The sequence below is a fragment of the Camelus dromedarius genome, chromosome 24 (assembly GCF_036321535.1).
Source record: "Camelus dromedarius isolate mCamDro1 chromosome 24, mCamDro1.pat, whole genome shotgun sequence".
Taxonomy (NCBI): domain Eukaryota; kingdom Metazoa; phylum Chordata; class Mammalia; order Artiodactyla; family Camelidae; genus Camelus; species Camelus dromedarius.
The window spans coordinates 12,499,747-12,516,584 of record NC_087459.1 but is presented as its reverse complement, the minus strand read 5'-3'; the positions used below and the strand labels follow the sequence as shown (position 1 = coordinate 12,516,584).

Sequence of the window (16,838 nt, the reverse complement as noted above, 5' to 3'; positions counted from 1 at the left end):
TTCTGGTCTTTTCCTTTTTTTTTTTTTTTTAAATAAGTGAATGATGTACTTGATCTCTGTATACACATATTTCTTTCTAAAGATCACCCCTAAAAAGCTCTGGTAAGTCACTAAGCCTGGTACTTATGGATTTTATTTTTCTTTCCTTTCCTTTTCTTTCCTTTCTTTTCCTTTCCTTTCCTTTCCTTTCCTTTCCTTTCCTTTCCTTTCCTTTCCTCTTTTCTTTTCTTTTCTTTTCTTTTCTCTTTTCTTTTCTTTTCTTTTCTTTTCTTTTCTTTTCTTTTCTTTTCTTTTCTTTCTTTTCTTCTAACCCCTAATACCTGCCTTAATGAGTCAGATGCCTGGTGCTGGCGTGGAGCCCATGATAAATGGTATAGGAGGGGTTGCATCTTTTTCGTGGTGGGAAGGATCTGAGCTCCTAACTCTGATCAGAATCCGAGGTGTTGTGGGAATTCAGGTTTGTGAGACACTTTTCCCAGTTAAGAGCCTCTTAACATCCCCCCCCCCCCGATCTTCTGCAGGAGTTTGATAGCCCCAGAGTTACAGACCCAGACTTGGCAGGAAGGCGCTTCCACCCCTCCTCACCTCTGTCACTGGGCACAACCCAGTGGGAAAGTGTAGAGGGAGGGTGTGATAGAGGGTGAAGACAGACAAAGGAGTATGTGTACGGGCAGGAGCTTGAAAGGAGCTGCTGGACTCTGCTGAGTCATTAAAACCTACAGGTAGAAAACAGGTGGCACCTGACACTTCTTTTAACAGAAAGAACAGGAGCGAAGACCAATGCAAGACCGTGATTGGTGGACATATGAAAAGTACTTCTGGCCTAATGAGCAATCCTGGCGTGGAAACCCACAGCGTGGAGTGGCCAAACAGCCCCCACCCGGGGCTGAGCCTCAGGGAGAGAGATCAGGGCCTGTTGCTCTGAGGTAATGAAATTCTTCAGTGCCCCTGAAGCCCAGTTCTCCCTGCTGTAAACCTCCCGAAAAGGTTAACAGACACACAGGTTGCATCCCTGTCACTTCTGGTCCAGAGAGGAGCTTGAGAGCAGACGGCTTTCTAGAAAGGGCCCCAGAGCTTCATGGAATGTACTTGCATCCTAACTCCAGCTGTGTGTTCCTGGGTACATTGTTTACCCTCTCTGAGCCTCAGTTTCCTCAACCATAAAATCGGGATAATAAACCTCTCATTGGATGGTTGTGAGGATCGAATGAAGCCATGTAAAACGCCCAGCACACACTAGTGTACAGTAAGTCATAGTGATGTTTGAAAATGATGCTTTTGATCTGAAACCCCAATTGGAGCTGACATAGCTGTGGTCACGGGGAGTCTGGCTTAGCATTAAATACCCAGCTGATCCCTGGGTCATGCCCAGAACCCTAATTTCCCAACTGTAGCAAATGACTCAGAACAGGCGAACTGGGGCCCTCGTCCCCCACACAAACACAGGCTTTCTCGACATCTCTTCTGGGCCTGAAACCTCTGGATGCTGCTCTGGCTTTTGGGTCCTGAGGCCCAGGGGCACATTATGATGATGGGGCTGTGGTTCTGGGGTTTCTTACATACTAGAGCCAAACCTGGAGGCAAGCATGGAAGTGGGGACCTCGGTGTTTCCCTTCAAGCAGTTTTGTAGTTCTTCGACTTTAGAGCTGGGGAGGATATTGAGTACTGCAGCTCTGTCCTTTTTTTCTAGCTTTGTATTTGTCCAGGTCCCTCCCTCCCCAAAATTTTATTATGAACATTTTCAGACATACAAAGAAGTTGAAAGAATTGTTCAGTGAACGCCCATTTCCTCACCACCTAGATCGTACAGTGACCATTTTGCTGTATTTGCTTTATTACATAACCATTCAGCCACGCCTCTACCCCTCCATCAGTACATCTCAGTCTGCGATGTATTTCTAAGTAAGTTGCACACATTCGTGCACGCCCCCTCCCGAATACTGTGTGCTTGTCATGAGCCACAGAGTTTAGTATGTGTTTCTATCTGAGGGTCAGTGGGGGTAAAATGTATAGTGAAATGCTGAACTCTTCAGTGTACCATCTGATAGGTTCTGACAAATGCAACAAAAACGATCAAGACACAGAACATCGCCGTCACCCCCAGAATGTTCTCTCTGCCTCTTCCCAGTCCACCCCTGCCCCGTCCCCACTCTAGAGGTTACCCACTGGTCTGAATTTTTTCATCGCAGATTAGTTTAACCTCTTCTAGACCTTCATGAAAATAGGATCATGAAGTACGTGCTCTTTGGTGCGAGGCCTCTTTCACTCGGCTTTTGAGATTCATCCGCGTCATCGTGTGTATCAGTAGTTCCTTCCTTTTAATCGCTAAGTATGCGTGAACCAGTCTGTGTATCCATTCATGATGGACAGATAATTGGGCTGTTCCCCTATGATGAATAAAGCTGCTAGGAACATTCTAGTACACGTCTTCTTGAGAACAGAAGCTGTCATTTTGGAGGGTAAATACCAAAGAATGGAATCACTGGATGACAGGATAGGTGTATGTTTAGTTTTATAAGAAACTTCCAGATCTTTTTCCAGAGTGGACGTATCATGTATGGGAGTTCCAGTAGCTCCCTTCCTTGGCAATAGTTGGCATGGTTGGTCTTTAGCCATACAGTAAATCTCCTTGCAGTTTTCTTTTGCATTTCCTTGATGACTAATGATGAGGTACTTACTGGCCATTTGTATATATTCCTCTGTGCCTCTTCAGTTCTCTTACCTATATTTTGTCAAGTTGTAAGTCTATTATCAAATTGTAGATGTTCTTGTGTATTCTGGACATTAGTCCTTTGTCAGATGGTTGTTTTGTAGACGTTTAATCCAAGTCTATGGCCTTCTTGTTTCTTTTTTTTTTCCTGTAGTTTTACTGAAATACAGTTGACACGTAACATTGAGTAAGCTTATGGTTTACACCGTGTTGATCTGATAACACACACACATTGCAAAATGATCGCCACCACTGCCATCACATCACATAGTCACCATTTCTTGTTTTGTGGTGAGAACATTAGGGATCCACTCTCTCTCAACAACTTGGTTTGTTTGTTTTTTAAATGAATGATAATTGACTTACAGTATTATATTAATTTCAGGTGTACAACATAGTGATTCAATGTTTTTATACATCACAAAGTGATCACCATGCTAAATCTTGTTACTACCTGTCACCATACAAAGTTATTGCAATATTATTAACCATATTCTCCATGTTGAATATTATATCCCTGTGACTTTATTTTATAACTGGAAGTTTAATACCTCTTATTCTCCCTCACCTATTTCACTCATCCCCCTACCCCACAATAACTTGTTTTCTTAACAGTATATTTTGCTGGGCAGAAGTTTTTAATTTTAATAAAGTCTATCTTATCAATTTTTTCCTAAGAAATATCTAAGTTGTAAAGATACTCTCTTATGTTTCTTCTAGAAGCTTTGTAGTTCTAGTGTTTATGTTTAAGTCTGCTATCCATCTTGAATACATTTTTTTGTATACGGTGTGAGACAGGAGTTGAGGTCCCCTAACTGATGTAAATATCCAGTTCTTCCAGCACAATTTGTGAAGAAGATTGCTTTAGTGCCTTGCTCAAAAAGCTATCTTAATAAGCTTAACATGCAGAAATCAGTTGCATTTCTTTACACTAACAATGAAATACCAAAATATCAGAAAAGGAATGTAAAAAAAAAAATCCCTTTTAAAATCACATCAAAAAAAAAAAAAAAAAAAAACCCCAAAACTTACCACTAAACCTGACAAAGAAGGTGAAAGACTTCTACGCAGAGAAATACAAAACAATGATTAAGGAAATTAAAGAAATGGAAAAATATCCCATGCTCTTGGGTTGGAAGAATCAATATTATTAAAATGGCCATACTACCCAAAGCAATCCAATCTACAGATTTAATGTGATCCCTATCAAATTACCCAGGACATTTTTCACAGAACTAGAACAAATAATGCTAAAATTTATATGAAATCTCAAAAGACCCAGAGTTGCCAAATCAATACTGAAGAAAAAGAATGAAGCTGGAGGAATAACACTCCCAGACTTCAGACAATACTACAGAACTACAGTAATCAAAACAGTGTGATCTGGGCACAGAAACAGACGTGTATCAATAGAACAGAATAGAGAGCCCAGAAATAAGCACACACACTTACAGTCAATCTTTGACAAAGAAGACAAGAATATACAATGGAGAAAAGACAGTCCCTTTAGCAAGTGGTGTTGGGAAAACTGGGCAGCCATGTATTAATCATAGAACACTTCCTCACACCATACACGAAAATAAACTCAAAATGGCTTAAAGATTTAAACATAAGGCAAGACACTATGAACCTCCTAGAAGAAAAAATATGCAAAGTATTTTCCAGCATAAATCTTAGTGATGTTCTCTGAAGGCAGTCTACCCAGGCAATAGAAATAAAAGCAAAAATTAACAAATGGGACCTAATTAAACTTATAGGCTTTTGCACAGCAAAGGGAATGATAAACAAAACAAAATGACAACCTACAGAATGGGAGAAAATATTTACAAATGATGCAACTGACAAGGGCTTAATTTTCAGAATATATGAAGAGCTCATACAACTTAATAACAAAAAACAAACAACCCAGTCCAAAAATGGGCAGAAGAACTAAACAAGCAAGGCTCCAATGAAGACATACAAATGGCCAATAGGCACATCAAAAAATGCTCAGTATCACTAATTATCAGAGAAGTGCAAATCAAAACTACAATGAAGTATCACCTCACACCAGTCAGAATGGCCACCATTCAAAAGTCCATGGATAAATGCTGGAGAGGGTGTGGAAAAAAGGGAACCCTCCTACACTGTTGGTAGGAATGTAGTTTGGTATAACCGTTAGGGAAAATAGTACGGAGATTCCTCAAAAAAACTAAAAATAGATGTAATGTATGATCCAGCAATCTCACTCCTGGGCATATATCCAGAGGGAATGCTAATTCAAAAAGATACATGCACCCCAGTGTTCATTGCAACACTATTTACAATAGCCAAGATATGGAAGCAATCTAAATGTCCATTGACAGACAACTGGATAGAGAAGTTGTGGTATATATATATATATATATATATATATATATATATATATATATATAGTGGAATACTACTCAGCCATTAAAAAGGAATAAAATAATGCCATTTGCAGCAACATGGATGGACCTGGAGATTGTCATTCCAAGTGAAGTAAGCCAGAAAGAAAGAAAAATACCATATGATATCACTCACATGTGGAACCTAAAAAAAAAAAAAAAGACACAAATGAACTTATTTACAAAACAGAAACAGACTCAGAGACATAGAAAACAACCTTATGGTTACCAGAGGGGAAAGAGGGTGGGAAGGGATAAATTGGGAGTTTGAGATTTGCAAATACTAACTACTATATGTAAAATAGATAAACAGCAAGGTCCTACTGTATAGCACAGGGGACCATATTCAATATCTTGTAGTATCCTATAATGGAAAAGAATATGAAAAGGAATATAAGTATGTATATGTATGACTGAAGCATTATGCTGTACACCAGAAATTGACACGACATTGTAAACTTACTATACTTCAATTAAGTAAATATAAAAATGGGGGAAAAAAGTCTATCCACTTAATAACAAACATGGGTCTTGAGTGTGTGTTTTAAAAGCATGCTGTTATTACTGCCAAACACTAGCACAGAGAGGGTCTCACTGTTCCTGCATGTACAGCTCCTACTTGGACGATTTTGCAGCCCTTCTCTGGACATGGAGAGGAAAATGCTTGGACCCTTGGTTCCTTCTGAAGCCAGGCCGCTCTCTCCTGACCTGGGAAACTAGTGCATGTTAAATATAGTTCCATCTTTTTGAATGCTTTTTTTTTTTTAATCTCATGACTTAAGTTTCATGACTTCAACTGAAATCTTTTTTTTCCCCAAATGATTCATGGAGGAAATCTCTGCATCCGATTTTGTCGAGGAGGGGAAATAGAATACCCAAAGGCCAGTTCGTGTTTCTCCTATGAGGTGAGAGCCACACTCTCCTCCATGTAGTCTGGTTGCAGCTAAAAGCAGCTCACGTTGTCCTCAGCCGCTTGCCCATTTCTGCCTCAGCCTCCTGCTTTTTCCAGGCCTGTCCTGAATCTGAACTTGAGAAAGCTCTTTGGTGGGGCTGGGCCTGGTGAAATTGTCCACCAACTGGGTGATGTTTTGAAAATGAAAATGTTTTAGATAAGATCATCCTATCGAAAAAGAACAGACAACAAAAAAGAGGCCCCCCCCCTTTTTCTTTCTTTTTTTGGGAGTGGAAGGATGGACTTTAATACATATTTCATAAGAAAAGAGATTGAATCTCCATGCCTATTTTTCTTAAGTGAGGACATAGGGAAATAGGGGTCTAGAAAGCTTAAGAGCAAAGCACCTTACCTGGTGTGCAAATTTGTGGACTTATGAAGAGCCCTAAGGGGAGGGAAGCCTTATGCGCCCCTGCCCAACTCATGTGACTTGTCCATGGAAAATCCTGCTGTCGCTCTGAGACCACTCGGAGAACTAGTGACCAACCTGCCTTCTGACGCTTGCCTCCTCCAGCTCTAGGATGGGAGGGGCCAGCACCCTCACTTGGTCACCGTGGCAGGTGCTCCAAGCCCAGAGGGTGGAATCTCCGTTACTGGCAGCGGCCAGACCACCAGAAACACTTGGCTGACAGTGGTCCTCTACCACGTTCTAGCTGGTGATGAGGGTAAAACCTCTTTGCGTATCTCCCCTCTGTGCACTGCCGTCTGGTTAGCGGGTCTCTTATAACCAATACCCAGAATCTGGGAATTCAGAGTTGTTCATTTTAGTCCGGAAGGACTATGCTTACCTGACAGTTTGTCCTCCCTTTGTTGAATGGAGTAAAACTTAAATAGCATCTCGGAACGCCGTGCCTTCAAGTTACCTTTACAAATGATCATGACTCAGAAGCTTTGGCTTCTGCCCACATTTGGAGGCTAGGTCTAAGTCGGGGAAAAAATGGAGTGTCCTCTGGGTGTCTGGGTTGTTTTTACAAAGCCCCGGAATTCTCCATTGTCCAGGTGACTTCATCTTCCGCCGGCTGTGCGTGAATCACCAGGCACTTGGCGTCCCGATGGATGGGCTGATAGGAGCACCCCACCTTACGGAGCCTCAGAGCCCTCATTGTCTCCCTTTTCCATCCTCTCATCCCCACGCAGGCTCCTGAAGAGTTTCCATTAATAACAGGCGTTGAGGAAACCACACATTAGAGGCAGCGTGCTCCGGTGCACAGCGGCTGCTCTCCCGGATCCGGGATCCGGGATCACGCTGGCTGCCGCTCGCCAGCTGTGCGAGCCCGAGCCCGAGGACGCTGGCTGAGTTCCCGGTGAGTCAGGAAGGACCCCTACCCCGCCCCTCGCCGCCAGCGCCCGGGTCCCTGGGAGCGAAGACAGGGAGTGAGCGCTCACCAAGGCCCTCCCCGCTCCCTACCACTGTTCGCTTTCACTAGGGAAAAACAAGCCTCTTCCCCGCCTCCCCTTGCTTTTATCTTGTTTTCTTTTTCTTTTTCTTTTTTTTTTAAATAATTCTTTTCCTCCCGTGCTCTACCACTGAGCTCTACCCTCCACCCTCAGGAGTCTCCTCTTGAAGACATATACCCCTGCTCTCTAGAACTTCCCACTTTAAACTCCCCCTCCAGTATTCCACCCTTGCTCTTCGAGAGTAGTTTCTTCTCTAGGGCACTGTGTGTTTTTTCTGTAATTGATAACAGGAGTGGACTTCACGACTCTGCGAAGCGTAGGTACTCTGACCCCTACCTGAAGATAAAACTGAGGCTCAGGTGACCTAGAGATGAGGTCAGTGGCGAAGCTGGAATTCAAACCCCAGGAAGTCTGACTGTGACACCCACGTGCCTCACCACCACCCGATGCCGCCGCACGTCCGCAGGAAGCACGTGGCCTGGAGAGAAGACGAGGAGACGACAGCTGAAGCGCCAAGGGAGTCAGGTGGCCGGAATCCCTCCGCATCCGCGAGTCTCATCTCCCGTCCTGTATGCATCTGGGGGTCGGTGCCCTGGGTCGGGGCCGGACTTTCTCTCTGCACTCTCCGGACGTCCATCCGGGGTGCCAGGAGCGGAGTTCTGCACACACCTGCACCCTCCTCTTTCTCAAGGCCATGGCAATCATAAAGGTTTGTCCACGTCGCAAACTGTTTCTTAAGCGACAGCTTCCCAGAAAGGGGATGACAACATCAGGGAGCAGAAACCTCTTAAGGCTCTCGCTCTGTATGGCCAAATTGCTTTCCAGTTTACCTTCCTGCCAAAGGACTACCAATCCTGAGTAGGCGCGGCGTCCAGAACGCCCTACCCGTGAGCCAGCTAATCATGTCCTCCCCAGAGGAGGCCATGCCGAGGCCCAGAGCCAGGATGAGAGAGACACGCCCAGCTCTTTGAAGCTCCTCGTTCCTAGCAGGGAATGTTCCCATCAGCATCACCTGAGAACTTGCTAGAAATGCAAACGCCCGGGCCTCGCCCCAGTGGTACTGAGTCAGAAACTCCGGGGGTGGGGCCCAGCAGTCTGGAAAGGAGCCCTCCAGGTGTTTCTGGTGCTGGCCCAGGTCTGGGAACCACGGGGCCTGAGGAAGCTGCCTTGGCTGCAAGGGAAATGCACACACTTGCTAATAAACCTGTGCCTGCTCAGGGCAGATCCCAGTGCAAGGTCACTTCCATCTCTAGTTCATGGTAAGTGTTGGCACCTCATAGGTCATTCATATCTTTACTCTGGATAATTGGGACCATGTGGAAAATGTCACTCTTGCTTTCATGTGAAGGGTCTGGGTCTCGGAGACACTTGTTATTTCAGACTCAGAGGTTTATTATGTGCCAGGCACGTTATTATTATCCCCTTTGTTCCCTTGGGAGGGGAAAGGAAAGCTTAGAGCAGTTTAGAAACATCCTAAGGTCACACAGCTAGTAAGTGGCAGCACTGAAATTGGAACCTACTCTGTCTGCCAAAGGCTGGGCTCTGAGCGGCCACACTCTGAGGGAAGGAGTGGGGATGCTTACATAATGTGGGAGGTTTTCAAACGATGGAGTTTGTAGCTGTTGTTCTGGAAGCTTCCGAAGCTGGATCTCGAGTGGATTGGAAAGTGGCTTTCCCCTGCAACTTCTCACCTCTGCCCCCGACCAACCAAAGCGGGTCTTGGGCGTGCGTAGCCCTTCCCTGGTTGCCATTTCCTAGCACACAAGTGTGGTGAACTCTTCCTCTCCCTTGACTTGCTTTAACTTGACCCATAGGAATTGCTTCTGGAGTGTTCAGACTCCAGGCATCCCCTGCAAGGTAAGTGTCTCCGTTGCGTGTCACTTGTCCATGACACTTACTGTAATGAGTTCTCAAACCCTGTCTCAGATGGGTGGGTACAGCTCAGTGGTAGAGCACATGCACGAGGTCCTGGGCTCAATCCCCAGTACCTCCGTTAAAATTTTTTTTAATTTTAAAATTTATTTATAATAATATTTTAAATAAATTTATTTTATTAAAAATAAAATTCAAATCCTGTCTCAAAGGACAGGTGGTGGCCAGAAGGACTTGGAAGGGCCGGGATCTGAGGGGACATGGACACTGAGGGTGGCCCTGTGGGGTTCCTCTGCTCCACCACCTCACTCAGGGGTGAGCCTACACTTCGGGGTTCACACTGGCACTCTGGCTGGCTCCCCTGAGGCTTCTTGGCTCAGCTTCTGGGCTGAGGAGGCGGGTGTGCCAGCGGCTAGAGCAGACCAGGCGGGCCAGGCTCCTCACTCGCCGAAGGAATCCCCTGCAGAGGCTTGCAGCGGAACAGGAGAGCCTCCAAATATTCCCTTTTGGGGCTGCGGAAAGGGAAGCCAAACGAAATGCGAAGAGGTGTCTGAAAGCCCAGAGGAAACCAGGAGGCCTTTCCAGAAGTTCTATTTGTGGCAAGAAACCTTGGCATGGGGCAGCCGGCTCCATGGCAAAAATAGACCGGGGTGCCGAGAAACGGCTCCATTCTGGAGGCAAGTGTCCCTCTGCAGAGGAAGAGCACTTGCGCCAGAGTTGGGGGTGCCCTGCCCCTCTCTGCTGCTTCCCTCTGGACCCCAGCACCAGAAAGAGAGAGAGAGAAAAGCTAAACACTTTGAAATGAACTGTTGCGTATCACTGTGCCATTCCTGTCATAAATATGGCCCCTGGAAACATAGAGCGACAAGAAGATTTCATACAAACGCCTGGCAACCAAATGGGGCCACAGTCCATCCTCGTGTTGGCCAGGACCGACTCCCCATCACTATGTTCTTTCTGTCCTTTGCCTCCAAATGGGTGAGATGGCTGAGCAAAGGGCACAACGTGTAGCAGCAGGAGGGAGCGTGGCTAGACAGAAAGTGTAGACCTTGAAGGGATCCAAGACAGGACCCTAAGAAAGGTCAGCCTGGAGGCTCTTCTTTACACCGGGCTGACAGCCTAATGTGGGGTTAAAATGCCACCGTGAAAGAAGCAAATGAGATAGGACAGACTCCCGAGGTCCCTCCTGACTCTGGAGGTCCACCACTGCCATCTGTCCATTTGGGGGCTCATGGGGCTCCTCTCTTGGGCACAAGCTTCCACGTTCATAGGAGGGCTGCCCTTGCCTGTCCGCGGCAGTGACAGAACAGCACATACTAGCCGTAGATGTCTATCAGCATCCTGACATCACGGTGGAACCAAGCCTGAAGGCTCTCTGGGTGGTCGTGAGTAACTCCATCGCATTTTCCTGGACTGCTGGCCACGTTAACGCTGCTAAGAACAGACACAAATATGTAGGGTCACCAATAGATTTGCACTCCTTGGAAAAGGGTGCTTTATTTTATGGCCCAAGCAAAGGAGCTTATACCCTGTATCTCCTTGGATAGGACTGGGGTACATCAATCAAATCGGCTCACCCCTCCTCTCGCAGAAGATGGATAGGGCACCTCCCTCCCTTTCCCTCTTTTCAGCCAAGAACTGTCAACATCCAGCTGTGGCTTTGCACTCGGCTGCCACTCAGCCTGTTGGAGTTGAAAGGTCAAATGTCATCTGGAATTAGCAGCCTGGCTTACCAGCAGCTCTTCTGTCTTCACAGAACACGAGGGCAGCTGTCAGAGGGCTTAGGCAGGGACTAGAGAGGGAATTCCCTCTCTGCCAGTGGAGGAAAGTGCACCCATCCTGGAGGGAAAATGGCGAGATCTGCCCCCAGGAACTTTATAGCTGGTGGTTAAGCTCCCCATGCAAATAAAGCAGGTAGGAGAGTGAGGAAGGTTGTCAGGAAGATAGAAAGCAGGGCAGAGTGTGGTGAGGGGGAGGAAGCCCCACGCCAGGCCCTGGGGGCCCAGTGCATTGAAAGACCATCCATGAGCTGGATTCAGGAAGGCATTTGGTTTTGCAAGTATGAGCAGAAAAACCATTATCCACGTATTTCGAATGCTGGGCTGAGTCAAAATGGGTTGCTTTTTTCTGGAAGCATCCCATTTCTTTGAGCTGAACTTCTCCAGTCATGTCATTCTAGTAGGGGCCACCATACACACAGCCCTCCGTCCTCTGCAGGATGTTGGCATGCAACCCAGGCCCAGCCAATGAGAGTGCCTCATTGTCCTGGGCTGGCCCAATCACTTCCTGGGCAGATGGAGTCTCAGGGAAGTCTCATGCCTGTTCCAGACACTGTGCTAGAAGCAAGTGATCTGGGGTTGCTGGTTGCTGGTTGCTGGTTGCCCGTTGCCACTCTCCAATCCACGTTGAGAACCCACTTGCAATATTAGAGAAGGACGACCCAGTTTGAGAGAGCACCTGGACGGCAGCACTGGGATCCTGGATCCGTTTGTACCCGGTTGCTAGATCTACCCCATCGTTTCCAGGTAAGAAAATCAGTAAATTATCACCCATCTGTTGCTTATCTTGGGCTGAGTAGCATTTCTGTCACTTGCCACCATCAAAGCCCTGGTGCACTTTCTATTACAGGGAATGTTTGGGTACAAGAAGGGCCCTGCAGTCTCTGAAAAGAGTGTGCTAGTATGTAATAATTGCAGACTTACATGAAGAGTAAAACAGAAATGTTTAGGTTAACTTGAGAAAGTCAAGTCTTTCCAGCCCCTTGAGAAGCACTCATTGACCTAGGACTAATTGATAGGCTAATAAGGAATCCTTCCTCTCCATTCATCCAGGGAGGTTCATTCACGGGGGTTAGTATTGGTTTGCAGGTAGATCAGGGAGAGTGAATGAAAGGAAAAGAAATTTCCTTACCCGTGAAAAGGCCACCCAGATGTTGAGTTGACGAGCATCACTTCACCACCAGCAGAGCCGGTTTCTCTGGCAGGTCCTGGGGTTTGAAATGGTGTTCCCTGGCTAGGGAATGACCCATCTCTGCCAGAACCTTCCCTCCTACTCTACTGGGGGTCTGATTAGGATCTCCTCCAGAAGGAGGTGGCCTTGTGCCTGTGGTCGTTTCAGTCTGTGTGCCCCGGAGCCTGGGGCAGTCTGCCTTCACACACAGACCGTCTGTTACCCAGCCTTTTCGCTCTTTCAGTCCAACCTTCCCTATCACTTATTCTGAAATTGGGACCGTTTCCCAAACCAACAATTGCCCAGTCCACAGTGTTCTTTGCTGAGTGTCCCCACAGGAGAGACGGGAACACGGTGAATAAAAACAGCAATCTTTGCTCCCTGCCCTAGTACCAGGACTGTTTTGCCAGGCTGCTATTACATTCCATTCCTGTCTTCTGTTTGATTTCACATGATGTAAATTGTCTAGAAGATGGGCAGGAACTCTAGATGATCTCTTTCTAGAAGCATTGGAAGAAGGATGTTTTGTAATGAAACAAATTGGAAGTCAAGCCCAGACTTAAGCACTTACTTGCTTTTGACTTTGGATGAGTTCTATGTACTGCTGAACCTCAGCTTTCTGCTCTGTACTATGGGGATAATAATACTGCAGTGTTTAAGACTGGGTTGAGCTGTGAGTGACAGAGCTCTGAATTTGGTGGCTCAAAACACTCATGTAAAAGACACCTGTGGATGGTGGTTGCCAAGGGCTGAGGGAGGGGGAGAATGGGGAGTTATGTTTTAATAGGTATGGTTTCAGATTTATAAGATAAAATGAGTTATGGGGATGGATGGTGGTGATGGCTGCACAACAATGTGAATTGTACTTATTACTGCTGAGCTGTACCCTTAAATTGGCTAAGATGGTAAATTTTATGTTATGTTATTTTAACTCAGAAAATAAAATTATTAAAAAAAATTTTTGAGATGTATTAACCACCCCTCCCCCACCCCCCTAAAATACAAGACTCTCAAGGCAGGTAGTTAGGGCTGGTTGATTCAGTCCATGAAATCATCACAGACCCAGGCTTCTTCAGTTTTTCCGCTCTAGCTTCCATTCCAAAGGTCACCTCATAGTCCAAAATAGCTGCTAGAGCGCCAGCCATTATGTTCCACACTATGAGAAAGAAGAACTACATTCTGACTCCCTTTTTAGGAACCTTCCCAGAAGTCTATCATGGAACTTCTGCTTATATTTCATTGGCTAGAATTTAGTCACATGGCCATTTCTGGCTTCAAGGGAGTCTAGGAAAGGTGGTTGTGGTAGGAAGCCTGGAATCCTTGCCTCCTGGTATTCACACTCTTGTGTAATTCCCTCCCCTTGAGTGTGGCCCCATCTTGGTAACTTTTTTTTAACCAATAGAATATGGGAAAAGTGATTGGATTAGGTCACAAAGAGATGGTGACTTTGATCTTGGGTGCCGTCTCTTGCTCTCTTGCTCTGAGGAAAGCCAGCCACCATGTTGTGAGCTGTCATGTAGAGAGACCCATGTAGCAAGGAACTGATGTCTCTGGCCAAAAGCTAGTGAGGACTGGAGGCCCTCAGTCCTACAGCCTCATGGGTGAGCTTGGAAGACCATCCTCCTCTAGTTGAGCCTTCAGATGACTACATCCCCAGTGGACATCTTGACTTTATCTCTTGAGAGACATGATCCAGAAGACCCACAAAATTGACCCACAGAAACTGCAAGATAATAGTTTGTTATTTTCAGCTAAGCGTTGGGGTTATTTGTTACCCAGCAGTAACTAACTAATACAGTTTTCCAGGTTTCTGTGAGTAAGAAGGAAAAGAAAGATGGAATTGGGAGGCAACCAACAGTCCCTGTCATGTGTACCTACCTCACAGGATTCTTGTGAGGATGAACTGAGGTAAGTGTACAAAGTGTCCACCTCCAATCTGCCAGCACCCAGGAAGTGCCTGAGGAGAGGCAAGTAGTGAAGGGCCACTATCCAGAGTCTGCTTCCAAGGCTTCTCACCAAACTCTTCCAGAAGACGCAGCTGTGCTGTGTCTAATATGTGCTTGCCCTTGCCTCCCTCTCTTATGGTTCAGACCCCCTCCCCAAATCCAACCAGTAGAATGATTACTCCTGCAAAACAGAAGATCCCCAAGCCAGCTAGTAGGCTCACAGAACAGTAAGATGTTAGAGGAAAAGGGGCTGAGAGCCCCTTGAATCCAGTCCCCCCAGTTATATTGTGAACCAGACACTTGCTCAAGATCACCCAGCCTCAAGGTAGAGGTGAGAGCTGGACACCCCCCTAGAAAGATGCCTGAAGTCTCTGCTCCACCTTCTTTCTACACTGATATGGGCTGAAGCAGAACCTCGGGTCTGAAGCATTTAGAGAGTTTTCCTGTAAAATGATAGCACTAGTTCAACTGAATTTTCTCTTCCCAAGAGGAGATGAGGTTAGGTGGGTGGGACAGGAAATGGTTTTGAGTGAATGAGTGTCATGTTTCTATCTGGTTTTCCTTTAGGCAATTGAAGATGATTCCTCTTGTCTGTCTAGAGAGACCTGAAGTCCATGCAGTGCCCCCAAGAGCCTGTCCCTCATGGATGTTACCGGGAGAAAAACCTAGAGAGTGTTCCCCTGGGTCCCACGGTAATGTGTGCATCTAACTGAGGCAAGAATTATCTTCCCCTTCATGTGATCACCCTTCTCCCAGAACAGAGGGATTTTGTCAGCCTGGAACAATGTGTACTCCTGAGTCATTTCATGTATCATGAAATCCCAATTTTTCAGAATGGGTTGAGACCAAGGTTTTCAGTGAAACTGTCCTGGGGGGGAAAAATTGACACTAAGTCCCAAGACTTTTTTTCCCTTGATCTCCGTCCATCATGATGGAAGATAAAATGTACCAGTATTCTTGACCCTGATTTTTTATTAGTGAACTAGGATATACAAGAACTTAATAAAATATTCACAAAAGGCTTAACTACATTATTAAAAACCTTCTTTACCAGTCCCTTTTCTCTTAGGCAGAGTGAGGTTCACAGCCTTGGAATGGGGCGGGGTGGGTGGTGAGGAGAGTTGAAGCCCTGCCCCTTTGTCTCTCAATCCCCGCCCACAGCCCCATCCCCACTTCACTGCTATTTAAAGCCTCACCTAGCCTTGCTCTCTGCTCACATCCTATCAGAGAAAGGCAGCGTTTGGACCTGTTGTCATCGTGGGTCTGAGTTGCCTGCGCCCTGGTGCTGGTGCTTTGAATTTTGTAAAAGCAACAATTTCTTTAAAATCAGTGAGTGTGAGGGGAGATGGGTGTATACGTGGGCTATTATTATTCTTTAATGCCGGGTTAACGTGCTTCTGTAAGTTTGAAAAATGGACTCTGATAAGTTTCCAGCGTGAAGTTGCAGATGCTTAGCAGGGTCCTGCTTGGGGAACCCAACCAGTGTCAAATCTGTGTGAGCAGAGACTGGTCACTAAGGTCCCTGTGCGTGCCAAATTTGAAAAGTGACCCAGACCGAGACAGCATGGAGAGGCCCAGCACTCTGCATTTAGAAAGTGGATGCAACAAAATGATGCACAGAAGAGTCTGAACGCCCTCTCTTGTTGGGAGGGAGAGTAGACGGAGCTGTGTGTGTGTGTGTGTGCACATGCGTCCACATAGGGGGGCTTTGGGTGGGAGAAGAATTAGGAGGAAATTAATACTTTTATTCTGACAAGGAGGAGGAGCATTTATTAAGCAGTCGGGAGCAGGGTTTGTGTCCGGCTCAAGATATTGCGATGGGTAATTAATAGCCCTTTAGCTGAGCAACAGAGTTTGGACTGGTATATGCGTGATTGTTTTTCTTTAAGCCTGCCCCCATTATACTCTCTATTAGGAATCTGATATGCTTGAAAGATAAGTGAGTTGGCTGTTTGCTCACAATGGGCCTCTGTCAGTTAGTGTCACCCACAGGAAACGTTACCATTTGGGTTTTTGTGACCCCTGGCATCAGTATTTAGCTGGTGGCAACTCCCTGGCACTCACCTCTTCAGACCTTAGTGGGTGGCCTTGGAACCCCCGAGCTAAAACTGCATGCACAGAGGTCACTGGTCAAAGCGTGTCACTGTGGAGAGCCAGCTCATGCCAGGATTCATGGGAGGGGATATACTCTCGGCACATCGCTCTGTGTTTTCCTGTCTCTCAGTCCCACTGGCGATCCTATGTTTGCAGGCAACCATGAATATTGTCCTTTCTTATGTCTTCAGAATACGAGTCAGCCTCAACTGCAGGGTAGCTGGCGCCTGGATGGATGGCTACCTTGGGCTGGACAGGGCAATCCAGATTGAGGAGAACATGGTAGGCTCACCCTGGCTCATGGGGTGGGTCACAGGATTCGCCCCATGAAGCTGGAGGGAAAACCTGGACCCTGAAGAGCTTTCTAAGGGAAGGCACAGCTTGCGGACTGCAGGAGGAAGTGGGTGGCCACTGCACATGGTTACTAAAAGCAATGACACTCAGGAAAGGAGTAATTACAAGAGCAGGCTGCTTGGTCACTAAGTCAGTGGCCCAAGGAGAGAGTTTAG

The 16,838-nt window shown here is 46.2% G+C and overlaps 1 long non-coding RNA gene across 3 annotated transcripts; it reads left to right on the top strand.

The window, feature by feature from the left end:
- Nucleotides 1-5,946: 5,946 nt before the first annotated feature.
- On the top strand, nt 5,947-15,244 carry LOC105091386 (uncharacterized). Of its 3 annotated transcripts, XR_010377664.1 has the most exons (6): nt 5,947-6,023; nt 7,208-7,374; nt 7,759-8,727; nt 11,669-11,865; nt 14,096-14,197; nt 14,803-15,244. It is a non-coding gene; the product is annotated as an uncharacterized LOC105091386 (long non-coding RNA). The 3 variants fall into 3 exon arrangements; XR_837359.3 differs by lacking the exon at nt 5,947-6,023 and having other exon boundaries at nt 6,867-7,374; nt 14,803-15,242; XR_010377665.1 differs by lacking the exons at nt 5,947-6,023; nt 7,208-7,374; nt 7,759-8,727 and adding an exon at nt 8,743-9,325 and having other exon boundaries at nt 14,803-15,239.
- The last annotated feature ends 1,594 nt before the right edge of the window (nt 15,245-16,838 follow it).